We start from the raw sequence: 17,324 nt of genomic DNA, 5'->3' as shown, positions 1-17,324 counted from the left end.
TTTAGCAGTTGAAAGCCCCGGACCCTGCAACCAAGGACTCCTTAACTTCGTACGTACATCTAGTGGCCCTAGGCCTTGTGATACGTCTCGCAGTAGAAGGGGAAGGATTGGTGCTGAGTCAAAGCCTGATCTTCACACCCAGCCTCATCCCCACCCACGTCATTCACAGCAGGGGGTACACTGCAGGAGGCTTGCTTTGACTGTCGCAGCCAGAGATTGTGAAAGGGCTGGAGGCTACTGGACCTCTTCTGCAGTCTCGCCTTAGCAGTGCCACTTGTTTCTAGGGTCTCTTCCTGGAAGCTGCTCAGAGAGTCACGTGTTGGTCAAGTGCCTTACAAACAATCTAAGTAAAACAAGATGACGCCAGATAGTGTTGGCACACACCTTTAGTCCCAGCACTCAGAAGGCAGAGGCAGGCAGGTCTCTGTGAGTTCCAAGCCAGCCTGGTCTACAGAGGTAGTTTCAGGACAGCCAGGACTACACGCTAAAACCCCGTCTCAAAACATAAACAACAGGCCGGGTGGTGGTGGCACACACCTTTAATCCCAGCACTCAGGAGGCAGAGGCATGTGAATTGCTGTGAGTTCAAGACCAGCCTGGTCTACGAGAGTTAGTTCCAGGACAGGTTTCAAAGCCACAGAGAAACCCTGTCTAGAAAAACCAATAAATAAAATAATAAATAAATAAACAACAACAAAACAAACAAAGAAACAAAAAGCCTGACAAGGTGAACCAGACGAGTCATTTCCACATTTCCAACTCTGAGACACATTCAATGACTCCATAGTTTGAGGGAGGTGATTTTCTTTAAAGCTTTGTATGTGTGTGCATGTGTGTGTGTGTGCTGAAGATCAGAGAAGCAGAAGAGCTAGCCACTAGCTCTCACCTCTACCTCAGGCCGAAAGGGCGATGCTGTCTCCATGAACCCTTAGACTGAATGCTCTCTAGGAAACGTCAGGTTGCTGCCTCAGACTCTAGTGATCCCCTGTCCCCTACAGCCTTATATTCCTTTCTGCTCAGCCCTATCCCTTCCTGTCTCCACCTCTCTAGTGCTGAGATTAAAGGTCTGTCATCCCAAGTGCTGGGATCACCTTTGTGTGAACTGTTTCTCTTTTAGTCAGTTTCGATCTTGTGTAGCCCAGGGTGGCCTTGAATTTGCAGAGATCCTTCTACCTCTGTCTCCCCAGTGCTAGGATTAAAGGTGTGAGCCACCACTGCCTGGCCTCTATGACTAACTAGAGGCTTAGCTCAGCACTCTGATATTCAGGCAAGCTTTATTTGTTACAGCACAAACAAAATCTCACTGCAGGTAGGCCCGGCTGGGCTGCTGGCGCCTCTGAGAGATCGCAGCTGCACAAAGGAAGGGAGGGAGGGAGGGAAGGAGGGAAGGACACGGGTAAAGCTATATAATTCCAATGTCCTCCCTCAGTGACTTACTTCCTTCAGCCTTGCCACACCTCCTAATCCTCCCCAAACAATGCCACCAACTGGGAACCAAGTGTTCATATTCCTGAACTTATCGGTGACATTTCTCATACAAACTATTATGCTCTACTTCCTGACCTCCATAGGCTCATGGTCACGTCATAATGCAAACTGTATTCAGTCTCACTTCAAAAGTCTCCATAGCCTTTAACTGTCTCAGCATAGTCTTCATGATTGAGGAGCAAGTAAGCGTTCTTTATAATATTTTCGTTCATTCATTCATTCATTCATTTATTTTTAATTAAGTCTAGGGTGAATGTCTGTGTGTGGCTACGTGCACGTGAGGGCAGGTGTCCTCGAAGGCCAAAGGGGTTACCTGAAACTGGAGTTATAGACAGTTGTGAACTGCCCAGCCTGGGTATTGAGAACTGAGTGTAAGTCTTCTCTCTGCAGGAGCAGTAGGGGCTTTTAGCCATTGAGCCATGTCTCCAGCACCAGAGCTAGAGCTGTTTTAACTGGAGAGCCATCTCTCCAGCCCTGGGAAAGTGTTCTCGCCCCAACCATTCATATTACAGTCTGTAGCTAATGTTGTTTACAAGAGGAATCCTTTCCTTTGATATACCTGAAACAGTTATCCATCCCCAGATACCTTTGGAACCCTCTGGCTTGCTCCATGTGCTAAGTGATACTGTATTTTCTTCTCCTCTAACAAAATAGGTGAATATTATTGTCCTCTCAAGATCTGTGAAGAATTTTGATGGGACCTTGATGGGGATTGCATTTAATCTATAAATTGCCTTTGGTAGAATTGCCATTTTTACTATGTTGATCCTCCCAATCCAAGAGCAAGGGCGTTCTTTCCATTTTCTGGTATCCTCTTCAATTTCTTTCTTCAATGCCTTAAAGTTCTTGTCAAATAGATCTTTCACTTCCTTGGTTAGAGTTACCCCAAGATATTTTATGCTGTTTGTGGCTATCGTGAAAGGTGAAGCTTCTTTGATTTCCCTCTCTGCTTCCATATCCTTTGTGTATAAGAGGGCAACTGATTTTTTGGAGTTGATCTTGTATCCTGCCACATTACCATAGAACCTTCATCTGGGGATGGATGGCGTTAGAGACATAGACCCACACTGGAGCACTGGACTGAGCTTCCAAGGTCCCAATGAGGAACAGAAGGAGGGAGAACATGAGCAAAGAAGTCGGGACCACGAGGGGTGCACCCACTCACTGAGACAGTGGAGCTGATCTATTGGGAGCTCACCAAGGCCAGCTGGACTGTGACTGAAAAAGCATGGGATAAAACCGGACTCTCTGAACATGGCGAACAATGAGGGCTGATGAGAAGCCAAGGACAATGGCACGGGGTTTTGATCCTACTTAATGTGCTGGCTTTGTGGGAGCCTAGCCAGTTTGGATGTTCACCTTCCTAGATATGGACGGAGGGGGGAGGACCTTGGACTTACCACAGGGCAGGGAACCCTGACTGCTCTTTGGACTGGAGAGGGAGGGGGAGAGGAGTGGGAGGAGGGGGAGAAGGGTGGGAGGAGGGGGAGAAGGGTGGGAGGAGGGGGAGGGAAATGGGAGGCTGGGAGGAGGCGGAAACTTGTTTTTTTTCCTTTTCTCAGTAAAAAAATTGCAACAAAAAAAAAATAGGTGAATATTCTCAGGAAGAACACATGGCAGTCATTCAGGCTCATGGGGTTTGGGGTTTGATATAAATCCACATTTTCTCCATTGAACTATTTCTTTTCCCCCCAAAATAGTGAATAGAACTGCACAACACAAAAGCAATTGCTTGGCTTAACCTTTCGTATCTGTCAAGCAATGATTAAATCTGGACCACAATACTACCACTTACATTTCTTTCTAGAAGGGCAGAAAGAAATGGAAACCTACTGTGATGATTGCTTTTAATTCATTAATTTTGGTTTCTCGATGCAGAGTTTCTCTGTGTAGCCCTGGCTGTCCAGGAACTCACTCTGTAGACCAAGTTGTCCTCAAACTCACAGAGACACAACTGCCTCTGCACATGCCTCACACAAAATAAAGAAATAGGTGCTAGAGAAATGGCTCCGCAATTAAGAGCTCACATTGCTTATCTAAAGACCTGAATTCAACTCCTAGCACCGATGTCAAGGAGTTCACAACTGCCTATAATTCCAGCTCCAGGGACTGGATGCCTCTGGCCTCTGTGCGCACCCAAACACACACAGCATGCATTCAAACAGACACATACACATTATCTTAAAAAAATAATGAAATAAATTTTGAAAAAAAAAATGTTTTCAAAAGACTTCTAGGCCAGGAATGATTGCATGCACCTTTAACCCCAGCATTTGGGAAACAGAGGGAGGCCTAGTCTACACACTAAATTCCAGTCCATCAGGGCCTGCATCGTGAGACCTTGCCTCAAAAAAAGAAGAGAAATTATTTTTCTTTTTTTTTTAAATTTATTTATTTATTATGTATACAGTGTTCTGTCTGTTTGTATGTTTGCTGGACATGAAGAGGGCACCAGACCTCATTACAGATGGTTGTGAGCCACCATGTGGTTGCTGGGAATTGAACTCAGGACCTCTGGAAGAACAGTCAGTGCTCTTAACCTCTAAGCCATCTCTCCAGCCCCCATTATTTTTTCTTTTTGAGGAAAAAATGGTAAGTTTACTGAGTCCACTACAAGGGTATATATCAGGTATGACAGTATTGGAAGAACTACCTACCTTTTCCAGAATGTTCCACAGAGGAAGTAGAGGTTTAGTTATGCAGATCTCATCCTGTGTTTTCTTATTCTACTTTCTGTTGCCTTGAAACAAATCATGTCAGAGCACCCATGTAGGAAGCAAGCGTTTCACGAGGCTCCCAGGTAGTGTGGACCAGGAGTCCTGACTACCTGTCTCTGTGCCTCCATTTCTAGTTGACAGCAGAGAGAAGTGGGTAGCCAGGAGGGCTCCCATGAAATCATGGAGAGGGGACCTCAGCAGGGGCTCTGGAACAGAGCAGAGAGTCCTGTGGCCCCACCCTACAGACCGAGGGTCCTCACAGGAGGGTAGCCTCAGATTCCACAGGCAGGTGCTGTTCCTGCCAAGAAAGCAGAACCCTCCTCCACCTTTTATGCCTGAGGCTCGCAAGTGCTATGCTGTCTCTCCCTTCCACTGGTCCCAGATCAATACCACCTCTCCTCTTGAGGACTGCATCTAAAGCACAGGGAGGGGCTGCAGAGATGTCTCAGTGGTTAAGAGCACTTGTGACTCTTTCAGAGGACACAAGTTCAACTCCCAGCTCCCATATGGAGTCTGTAACCCCAGTTCCAGGAACTCGAATGCCTTCTCTGGCCTCCTGGGGGACAATGCCCACATGTGATGCACAAACATGCATGCAGGCAAAGACATACATGCACATACAATAAAAATGAACAAATCTTTACAAAAATGATGGTGGGGTGGTGGTAGTACAAGTCTTTAATCCCAGCACTCAGGAGGCAGAGGCAGGCAGTTATCTATGAGTTCAAGGCCAGCCTGGTTCACATACCCAGTTTCAGGATAGGCATGACTGTTACACAGAGAACCCCATCACACCTAGCTGCTTTATATTTTAAGGTAGGGTCTCACTGAAGCCTGAGTTCACCAATTCTGCCTAGACTAGCCAACCAGCTTGTTCTGGGAAACGTATCTGTCTTTTGAGTGCTGGGATTCCAGGCAGCCACATGCTTTCCTGGCTTTTACATGTATTCTAGGGATCTGAACTCGGGCCCTCATCTTGCTAGACAAGCACTTTTTCTACGGAGCCATCTGCCCATCACTCATCACCTTTTTATGGTCTCTCCATCCAATTATGGTCGCATTCTGAGGTTAGTGTTGCAAGAGGTGAGAGTGAACACACACAGAGAGACTATTAGAGGCAAGCACCGCTAGGGATGGAGTCCAGGCCATTAATAATCACTCCTCTCATCTCTCGCTTGAGGTGTGTGCTTCCCTGGCCCTGGACTTTGGCCTTGACTGTGTGACATGCTTTAATCAATAGACTGTGAGCAGGTGTGTTAGCAGAAAACGGCTTTATCCATGCTTGCCCCATCTGGCCTGTTTTCGCTCTCTAGGGATCTACCCTAAGAAGAGAATGAGCCACCGAGGAGGCAAAGGCTTCTAATTCTGGCACAAGAAACTGAGGCACAAGTATCAGGAGTTTAAGGTTAGCCTGAGCAACATGATAAATAGGAGACCATTCTGAATTGCATAGCAAAACCTTGAGAGGGGGCAGAGACAAAGAGACAGAGAGGGAGAGAGAGAGCTGCTGACCTAAGCACTGGGCCGAGTTCCCAGAGTCCAGTAAAAGAGGGGGAGGAGAGATTATAAGAGCAAAGAGGTCAAGATCACGATGGGAAAACCCACAGAGACTGCTGACCCGAGCTAGTGGGAGCTCACTGACTCTGGATTGATACCTGGGGAACCTGCATAGGACCAAACTAGGTCCTCTGAATGTGGGTGACAGCCTATGCTTGTGCAGTCTGTGTGCCCACTGGCAGTGGGACCAGAATTTATCACCAGTACATGAACTGGCTTTTTGAAGCCGGTTCCCCATAGTGGAATACCTTGCTCAGCCTCAGCAAAGCCGGGGAGGGACTTGGTCCTGCCTCAACTTAATGCCAGACTTTGTTGACTCCTAATGGGAGGCCTTACCCTTTCTGAGGAGTGGGTGGGGGGTTGTGTGTGGGGAAGATTGGTGGAGCAGGAGGAAGGGAGGGAGGGGGAACTGTGATTGGTATGTAAAATGAAAAAAAAAGAACTTTTTAAATAAATACATAAAAAAAAAAAAAAGAATCTGCTGGCCCAAGGTGAAGAAAGAGAACCGGCTGAGTCCAGCAGCCTCCAGGTACTTCCACAGCCAGTGACAGGAAGTCTAAGGCTGAGTCTGGCTGTGCTGAGAACTGATTCACAGCGTCATTGCCATAATAGCTGACTAGACTGCTAAGCACTAAAGAGACTACCTTGTAGACCAATCTACGCTCAACTGTGTCTTCTAAAGATTTAGGAGGGATGTCTTGCTTGCTTTTTCCCCTCCCCCTGATGACAAAACCAGAGCAGGCATAAATTCTTTTGGTTATCTAATGTAAGGACCACCACAGCGAGGGGAAGCTTTCACCAAACGCATTGCAAAGATTTTCCTCCCCGGAGGGTCAGCACGGTTCCCTGGGAGTTAGCAATGTGTTAAATGCTACTGGAGCCCCAGGAAGCAAGGCTCCTGCCCAGAATCTTCCATAGAGTCACCTAAGGACCACGAAGCACATGAGGTCACAAGCTAAGAATTTCTTCAGGACCTGAAAGGATTGAGAGCAATTATGCGATTATGCGGGCAATTAGAAGCTCTGGTCCACACAGCAGCCATGTCAGGTATGAGTTTCTACAGATTTCCCAACTGAAATGCCTTGTGTGGCCCTGGCATGTCCAGTTTCTGATTTCTAACCCCAGGAATTCGATCCTCGTGTTGGAAGCATGCCTTCCGCCCCACAGAGTTCAAACCTAGTAGCAGTATTTAGCCATCCTTAGTTTTCTGATAACCTGCCAGGAGGCAAGATTTATAATCAACCACATGGTATTTTGAACATTAGTTGAAATTACACTTGATATGGGCTCCAGATCATCTTTCATTCAGTCGGGCTCACCCGTTTCCATTGCATCTAGAAGCAAAGGTCACAACCTCTTTAGAAAAGGGCTCAACAGAAGGGAAAATAGCACGTCTCCGTGTTGAAGTAAAAGAATTTGGTTTATGAAATAAAACTAAGGCGACAGAAGGCAAAGGGAGTTTCCGCTGTTTGAAAAGGGGCTTTCTCAGCACAAGCTTGGAAAAAAAAATGTTGATGATTTATGCAAATGAGAGAGGAAATGTGCCCCGAGGGATCTTGGCAAAGAAGCACAAGTCGGAATTCTGGATCCGAGGCTGGCTGTGTGTCTGATTCACTTGGGGACTGGGGCTGAGCCATTTAACCTCTCTGCTTCGAAGTCCCCTCATCCATAAACGCAGCCTAACAACGCTGTTCTTCTTGCCCCTGAAGTGGAGGCAGTAAAAGGGAATGAAATGTTGGGGAATTACTTCTAACAGCCATTGATTGGAAATAGAGCATATGGTCTTAATGAATGCTTGTTTCTGCCACAAATTTTTCCCTGTTCCTTCTGATCACTCCAGCTAGTGCTGCCGACATCAACTTGTATCTTAGGCTGGCTCTGGGACCACTCTCCGCAGGGCAGAGGTTCTTTTTTTATTTATTTATTTATTTATTATGTATAGAAAGTCTGCCTCCATGTATGCCTGCAGGCCAGAGGGCGCCAGATCTCATTACAGATGGTTGTGAGCCACCATGTGGTTGCTGGGAATTGAACTTGGGTCCTCTGGAAGAACAGTCAGTGCTCTTAACCGCTGAGCCATCTCTCCAGCCCAGGGTAGAGGTTCTTAAGGCAATGTTCTGCACACTCTGGGGGTACATAATGAGATCTTGGTTCTTGACACACACCCGCCCCCCCTGCCGCTTTGCCACTACCCCCTACAACGAAACCACACTGCCCAAATCTGCCAAGACGGTGGATATTTAAAATATTCTGGCCCATGTGTGGAAACATGTGTCGGATCATGTGTCCTGACCATTGCTTCAGAAGTATGGTCACTCACACCTTTACAGGAAAGGAAACACCTGCTCACTGCCTAGAGTCCTCAGGAATGGCTGGAAATAGGCAATAAAACTGGAGAAACCCATTGATTGATGGAGAACTAGTTAGAGAAAAGTGAAGCCGTATGCAGGGGTGGTTGGGTGAGTTATCTACTTATAAAGAACCAACATTTATGCCAGGAACTGAATTAAACTCCGAGGGTCCCTGTTGTGGGGTGGGGGTGGGGTAGTTTCAGAAAGGTAGCTTGCAGTCTGGTAGGGAACAGATAGGTAACCCAGGCAACAGCCTGCTTCTGTGCTGTAGTGAGAACAAGGGCAGCTTGTGGGAGGCAGGGAGGGTGTCACCAGGTCCTGGTGCTGTACCAACAAGAATAAAAGGAACTAAGGTACTAAGAAGTGCAGGCAGGCATTCCGAGCAGAAGGAATATGCCTGCACAAATCTTGGAGGAAGGGTTGGGGGCGAGGCTCAGTTGGTAGAGTATTGGCTTAGCATGGAAGAAGAAGCCCTGGGTTCAATTCCTAGCACTACCTAAAGTGGGCATGGTGAAACCTCCTTATAGCTTCAGCACTTGGGAGGTAGAAACAGAAGACTCATGAGTTCAATGCTACCCTTTACTACCTAGGGAGTTCAAGGCCAGCTTGGGATACAAAAAAAAAAAAAAAAAGACATTGGAGGAAGCTTTGTTGGCCCCACTCATATCCTTACACCCTCAAAAGCACCTGAGACTTCCTAAACATGGTGAGGACTTGGGGCAACTTGTGGGGTTGCACTCTTGGCTCAGAAGCATGGTCAGCTGACTGTCACGGACAGGGCCAGGTCCTAAGAGTTTGACTTTTAGAAATACCCACATGGACGGAGAACAGTGGCCTGTAGTGGCAGCAAGGACTCACTCTGGAAAGTGGTGGGAATATTTCCAATAAAGAAATGGGCCAGCGCTGCAAAACGGGCTCTGTTGTCGGTGGTATCTACTTCCCAACTCCCTGCTGAACGAGTGCTGTGTGCTGCCTCCTTGCCCCTCACTGGGACTGCTCTGAGAAGCTTGCTACAAGGGTTCCCGAAGGTCACTAGCAGGACTGACCCCCAGGGGCCCATCTACTCTGGTGTCCACCCTCCTGCCTGGTCTTAGTGTCCCTCCTGTTCCCGGACTCAACCCCTCTTAAGTTCCCAAATCCTTTGCCAACTTTTGGCTCTTATTTATTTACAGTTTTGGAGACAGGGTCTCACTATGTTGCCTTGGATGTCTTGAAAATTGCTATGGAGGCCAGCCTCAAATTTATAGAGATCAGCCTGCTTCGGCCTCCAAAGTACGGGGATTGGAGGTGCGCGCCACTCCCCCGCCCCCCCCCCCCCCGTCAGCTTCTAAAGGTACTAGCAATAAGACTGGCATGTGGGAGGGGACAGGCACCCTGTCTTAAGGTAGAGGACCATGACAGGATGTTCAGATTAATCACAGAAATGGGCCCGGTGGCTTCCTTGAAGCCATAATCTCAGCTACTTAGAATTGTGAGTTCAAGGCTTTGCTTGGTCTATAGAGAGTGAGCTCCTTAGCCAGCTCATTGCAAGACCCGATCTCAAAAAGGAAAAAAAAAGCATAGGATTGTAACTCAGTGGTGTAACACTTATTTAATGTTACAAGACCCGACCTTGATCCATAGCACCAAACACAAAAAGAAAAATTGTTACTGTTTCAAGGTGTCAAGAGAATTTAAGGACTGTGAGTGTAGCTCAGTGGATACAGTTTGCCTAGCAGCCCCAGCACCTCACAAACAGGGCACAGGAGTACAGACCTGTAATTCCCTCACTCCAGAGGACCAAGATTTCAAAGACTGGGCAGTGGTGGCACATGCCTTTAATCCCGGCACACGTGAGGCAGAGGCAGGTGGATCTCTGTGAATTTGAGGCCAGCCTGGTCTATAGAGCGAGTTCCAGGCAGGCTACAGAGAAACCTTGTCTCGAAAAAACAACAACAAAAAATTTTAAAAACGCCGGGGGGTGGTGGCGCACGCCTTTAATCCCAGCACTCGGGAGGCAGAGACAGGCGGATCTCTATGAGTTCGAGACCAGCCTGGTCTACAGAGCTAGTTCCAGGACAGGCTCCAAAGCCACAGAGAAACACTGTCTCGAAAAACCAAAAACAAAAAAAAAATTAAAAAAAAAGTAATAATAATTCAAGGTTATCCTTGGCTATACAGTAAGTTTGAGGCCAGCCTAGGCCACACGAAACCCTGTCTAAATAAAGCAATCGGGATTAACAATATGCTTCAGTGGTTAAGAGCACTGGCTACTCTTGCAGAGGACTCAGATCCAATTCCCAGCACCTACATGGCAGCTCCTAAACATCTGTAACTCCAGTTCTAGGAATCTAACTCCAGTTCCAGCACCCACTTATGACCATACACATAAAAAAATGAAGTTTATATTTAAAAATAATGAAATATATGAATAAATTAATTTTTTAAAAGCCGCACAGGAAGATTGGCAAGACCAAGTCTGCGTTTTAGGAAGCTCACACTGGAAACTGAGACATATAGTTCAGAAAAGAAGAGGACTGGAGGCAGGAGGGGAGCAGTCCCTGTAAGGAGCCAGGAAGGTATCAGGTTTTTGTTGGTTCGTTGGTTTGTTTATTTGTTTGCTGTGAGAAGTACCTTAAAGGGAGGAATTGTTGACTTTGGCTCAGGACTTTGGAGGTTTCCTTGCGAGGCACAGAGGACCTGGTGGGGCAGAACAGTTCACACCATAACAGCCAGAAAAGAACAAGAGGAAGAGTCTGCTTCTCAAGTTGTCGCCTTTTTGCCCCTGTGGCCCTAGTCTGAGATGATGTCACTCATGTTCAGAATGATGGGTCTTCCTTTTTCAGTTAGCTCTCTCTGGAAAGACCCTCCCAGACTCACTCCAAAGGGTGCCTTTCTGATCTCCGAGGTACTTCTCAATGCAATCAAGTTGCCAATAAAACTTGTTCATCCAAGAGGAAAGAGGGTGACAAGGGATTAACAAAAGCCATCGGGAAGCTGTGGAGTTGCTCAGCTGGGAAAACATTTGCCTGAGAAACAGGAGGACCTGACTTTAGATGCCTAGAACTCATGTAAAAAGACTGGCACGGGGGCTGGAAGCCACAATCCCTGTGTGGTGAGAAAGGATGGTAGAGACAGATTCCGCAAGGCTATGGGCCATTTAGCCTGGCTTACGTGCTGAAGGTTCCAGGTCAATGAGAGACTCTATCTCAAAAGATGAAAGGTACCTGAGGCCTGCCACCCATGACAATCCTCTGACCTCCACACATGTGCTGTTCACACACATGCACCAACACACACACACATGCTGGAGGAGACACTCATGTAGGTCTCAATGCAGCACTGCTTGTGTACTTGAACCCTGTGGCCTCACAGGAACGTGTAGAGGACTGGGGGAAATGTCCAAAGGAAGAGGAAGAAGACAGGCTGCTAAGGAAGACTGCGTTCAAGAAAGAGGGGGAAAGGCATGTTGAGATAGTGTCGCCAAGATGACAGGACAAAGAGGTGGCTGTGATGATGAAACAGATCAGGCCTGATAGAGACTTCTCATTGAGCCCTCACAACAGAGGCTGCAGATAATGTGGTCCACCTCCTCGAGTGTTTCTGCAGCATGCATGCGGGAAGCCCTGGGCTCCACTTCTCAGCACCACATAAACTGAGCGTGGTAGCATATCCCTATTATCCCAGCACTGGGGAGATAGAGGCAGGAGGATCAGAAATGCAAGGACAGCCTTTGCAACATAATGAGTTCCAGGCTAGCCTGGGCTATGCGAGACCCTGTCTAGAAGTAGGAGGAGGAAAAGAGGAAGAAACCTTACAACAGCACTACATTAAATTCAGTGATCTCACTCAAATCACCTGTAACTGCTTTGAACAATAGTTGGATTAGAGTTTCTTCAGGATTTTCTTATCTTTGTTTGTTTTGAGACAGGGTTTCTCTGTGTAGCCCTGGCTGTCCTAGAACTTGCTCTGTAGAGCAAGCCATCCTTGAACTCCCAGAGATCTGCCTGCATCTGCCTCCTGAGCGCTGGGATTAAAGGCGTGTGCCACTACTGCCTGGCTGGGATATATGTAACTAATGTAAGCATGTCATCTGCAATTAATAAGTGTCACTTCTTTTCTTTTCCTTTTTTTTTAAAACTATTTATTTTATGTGTATTTGTGTTTTGCTATGAGTGCCGGGTCCCCTGGGACTGAAATTACAGACAGCTGTGAGCTGCCATGTGGGTGCTGGGAATTGAACCCAGATCCTCTGGAAGAGCAGTCAGTGCTCTTAACCACTGAGCCTTCTCTCCAGCCCCCACTTCTTTTCTAATTCAGATGGGTTTTGTTTCTTTTTCTTTCTTGATTGTGATGGCTATGACTACTACTATCATCATGAATAGAAATGATTACAGGCATTTTAATCTAGTTCTTGATCTCAGGGAGAAAGTGTTTAATATTTTACCATTTGTTGTAAGGTTTGTTTAGACATACTTTACCAATTTAATGATTTATCAATGAAGGAATTTCCATTCCCTTTTAAGTCTGCTAAGCATTTCCACCATGAATGGGAGGTGATTTGTTTTTTAATGTAATTTCTGTATGATCTTGGGAAAGTTACTTTAACTGTAAACTTTAAAATGACTCACAATTTGGCCTTAAAGATATAATTTCAGCCTCCGGCGGTACCATTCCAGGTAACTTAGTTAAATTTCCACATAAAGAGCCAGGCGGGTAGTGGCACATGCCTTTGATCACAGCACTCAGGAGGCAGAGGCAGATAGATTACTGTGAGTTTGAGGCCGGCCTGGTCTAAAAAGTGAGTTCCAGGACAGCCAGGCCAGAGTGGTAACACAGAGAAATCCTGTCTCATACAAACAAACAAACAAACAAACCAAAACCCAAAATTTCTACATAAAGAAGATAGAAGAAGTAATTTTTTAAGATTTAAAAAAATTCCATTTTATATATATGAGTGTTTTGTCTGCATATATATCTGTGTATCACATGCATGTCTGGTGCCTCCAGAGGCCAAAAGAGGATGTTAGATCCTCTGGAACTGGAACTACAGGTGGTTGTGAGCTGCGGTGTGGGAATTATAGTAACTCCCACGTAGGAAAAGAGACTTTTCCTAAATTCAAGAGATTGAATTTGAACCATGACTAGAGGATTGTTTATGTTTGTTTATTTGTTTGTTTTTGTTTTTTTTTAAACAAGGTCTAGCTATGTAGCCCAGATGAGCCTTGAACTCATGACCACCCTCCTTCTTCTGCCTCCTTGCATTGGAATTATAAGCATGTACCACCGTACCTGGCAAGTAGTAGGATTTGACAAGCAAAGCCTAAGGATTTAGCTCTCAGCTGTGCTGCAGATGCTGAAGTTCCCAAGACTTTTCTCTATCTTGCTGTCTCCTCAGGGCTTCCTACATCCCTTGCAATGATGATCGGGAATGGGCATTCCCCTTCATGTAATCGTATCTCTTCCACCTCCCCAGCACTAAAGATACAAGCACACATGAGTAGCTCACTATGAAAGCTGGTTTCCAAAATGCTCCTGTGATTGATATCTGCCTGTCTTATGCACCTCTACTTTTGAATCTGAGTGTGTTTGTAAGTCTCTGAATGACATCCAGATCAAGAAGTCATATGGCTTCGATGGAGGGCATTGCCCTAGAACACTGGTTCTCAACAGGTGTGTTGCAACCCCTTTAGAGTTCGAAGGACCCTTTACAGGGGATGTATATCAGATATCCTGCATATCAATATTTAAATTACTATTTATAACAGTAACAAAATTACACATATGAAGTAGCAACAAAATTAATTTTATGGCTGGGGGTCAACATAAGGAACTGTATTAAAGGGTCACAACAGTAGGAAGATCTAGAAGATCAAGTCCTGCTTCTGGCAGGGACACCTCTGGAGGATGAGGCCTCCTGCTCACCTCACCGATGCTCCCACCTTGATCTTGGACTCCCTATTTTGTGATATCCTGAGCCAACACACACACACACACACACACACGGTAACAACAAAATAAAATGAAGTTGTTTTTTAAGGTATTTGTTGTTACATGGTCAGAAAACTAACACTCTGTTATATACTGTTTGAGTGTTAAAAGTAGAGGTGGCCAGGCAACCAAACCAGTATCCATACCTCCTTCTTCCTAATCAAAGGCAGCCATGTGCCCAAGACAAAAGACATCCTTTCTCAATGCCAAGGACTAATTACCGGTAGCCCTTCAAAATTCATATCGAAATCCCAACCCCTAAAGTCATGGCATTAGGAGGTAGAGCCCTTGGAGATGAATTGATCACAAGGGTGGAACCTTCGTGGATAGGAGTCGTGACTTTCTAAAAAGCTAGGAGACAGCTTGCATTGCTTCTCTGCTCTCCCCCACAGGAGTATGTATTGAGAAGACAGCCAGGAAACGGGCCCTCACAAGACAGAAGACCTGCCAGGGCCTTGACCATGGTCTTCTCAGCTTGAAGAATTGTGAGGTATGGATAGATGATGGTTTTAACTGAAGCCCTCCCATCCTACAGTAACTTGTTAGCAACTCTTGATGACTGAGATACTCAGCCACTTCCTGGAAGCCAGTAAGGCAAGAGAAAGCTCCAGTTGGGGCTTCTGAGAAAACTTCTCAGGATCTGGATCTGCTAAGAGGTGGTCTCCCTTCTCTTCCCCCCCCCCTTCCTTTTTAAAGAGTTCTGGGGAATCAAATTTAGGGTGTTGTGCATGCTAAGCTATTACTCCTTCCAATGCTTAAGCTTTAAATATGGGGTATTTCGACCGTACTCTTGACACTCCTGAGACTGCCCAATAAAGTTATACCTTGAATCAAGGGGCAGAGCAAGTGACTAGCTCAATAGACTTGGTCATAGAGAAGCCAACCGTTTTGATAGAGAAGATGTCCAGGAAGGAAAGGGTGGGGATGAGAGTTTGAGCTTCCTCTTGGTTCTGGGATGAGGGAAAAGATGTGGCTCTTGTGGTGTTTCTGCCCAAAAAGCAACATAAGCTAGTTGTTACTCAGCCTCTCTGAGCTAATAGGTTTTTCACTGCAGCCTTTGACTACTGAGTCTTATTGATAAATAGAATGGTAGAGACTTTAAATCTACATATCTAGGCTGTCGAAGAGCCAGGGTTGAGGGACCAGAAGCCCTGCTAGGTCAAGGCCTGAGTTGCCTGAGGGGCTGACTGAGGGGGGGCATGGGGCAGCAGAAGATAATTAAAATACCAGTAGATTCATGTATAGCTGCTAAGCCGACAGAAAAATATCACTTAAAGCAGTGAATACCATAGACAGAGATTTTTTTTTTTTGTTTTATTTTGTTTTTGAGACAGGGTTTTTCTGTGTAGCTTTAGTGCCTGCCCTTGAACTCACTCTGTAGACCAGGCTGGTCTTGAACTCACAGAGATCCACCTGCCTCTGCCTCCCAAGTGCTGGGATTAAAGGCATTCACCAGCACTGCCCAGCTGACAGGGATATTAAAACATAGTTTGGGTGTGGTAGAGTTGGCCTGTAATCCCAACACTTGGGAGGATCAGGAATTCAATGTCATTCACAGCTAAGTATCAACTTCAAGGGCTTGAGAAACCCTGACTTAAAAAAAATTAAAGCAATCAAGATAAACAAATAAAAAGAATGAGTTGAAAATTAAGATGGAGATCCACAAATTGCAGACAATCCTGGGATATATACCTCTTGTGATATACAGCCGAGGTGGAGGACAGTAATAATGTAGTAGGTGCTATAACTAGATGTAGATTCTTTTAGTTAAGAAGAGCTAGGTGTGCTGAGCATGGTATGCACACCTTTGATCCCAGCATTTGAAAGGAAGAGGCAGGAGGATCTCTGTGAGTTCTAGGGCCAGCCTGGTCTACATATTAAGCTCCACAACGGCCAGAACTACCTAGAGAGACCCTGTTTAAAAACAAAACAAAAAACAAAAACAAACAAACAAACAAAAAATCCAAACAACAACAGTAAAGGCTGCAGGGAGCCGGATAGAATTGCCATTACTAGATGGCGCTGACATCCTGTCCCGTTGGGAACTGTGTGTCCCTTGCTTCCCGCATGCGCAGTGGATAAGGGCCCTTGGACCTATCCCGATGCAGTCTGGTGGCAACCAATCACAGGGCGACCCGTGTGCCTACTCCCTATATAAGCAGCTGCTTTAGTGCTCTTGGCCCCTCTCGCTTCATGCTCCCCATCAACCAAGAGGCACTCCATTAAAGCGCGATCTGAGAAGAATCCTCGTGTGGTGGTCGTTCTTCCTCGCTGGTCGAGAAGTTCGCCGCAAAAGGCTAAGTGTGGTGATTCTTGCCTACACCCTCAGTACCTGGGAGCTGAAGTAGAGTTGCTTCAAGTTCAAGACCAGTCTGGGCTACATAATAACAAGACCAGCCAGCACTACAGGATCTTCCTATGAACCTTGGTTGACTGGGAAGTCACTATATAGATCAGGCTGTCCTCAAACTCAGAGATGCACTGTCCTCTGCTTCCCGAGTTTGGGGGTTAAAGGCATGTGCCACTATGCCCCATAAGACCTTGTTTCAGAAGAGAAAGTAAAGGACAGAGGAAGAGGAGGAAAGGATGTTATTAAGGGACTGGCAGCCAGCAAGACGGCTCAGCTGAGCTGGGTGGTGGTTGCTCAAACCTTTAATCCCAGCATGTGGGAGGTGAGAGGCCTGCAGATCTCTGTGAGTTCAAGGCCAGCCTGGTCTACAGAGCTAGTTCAGAATAGCTAGGTTTGTTACACAGAGAAACCTTGGGGGGGGGGGGCTAAAAAAGGTGGGGGAGGGGGAGGGTGGCTCAGCTGGTAAAGGAGCTTGTCGCCAATCCTGACAACCAACCTGAGTTTGATGCCTGAAACCCACATGACAGGAGAGAATTGACTGACTCTCATTAGTTATGTTGTGACTGCATGTGAGTGTTCTGCTCCACACACACACTCACACACACTCTCACACACAGACACACACAGACACTTACACACTCACACACACACACTCTCACACACAGACACTTACACACTCACAGACACACACACAGACACACACAGACACACTCACACACACAGACACACTCACACACACACTCACACACACACTCACACACACACACTCTCACGCACACAGACATACACAGACACTCACACACTCACAGACACACACACAGACACTTACACACTCACAGACACACACTCACACACACAGACACACTCACAGACACACTCACACACTCACAC

This window comes from Microtus ochrogaster, chromosome 10 (genome assembly GCF_000317375.1).
Source record: "Microtus ochrogaster isolate Prairie Vole_2 chromosome 10, MicOch1.0, whole genome shotgun sequence".
Taxonomy (NCBI): Eukaryota; Metazoa; Chordata; class Mammalia; order Rodentia; family Cricetidae; genus Microtus; species Microtus ochrogaster.
Note: the sequence above shows the minus strand (reverse complement) of the source record.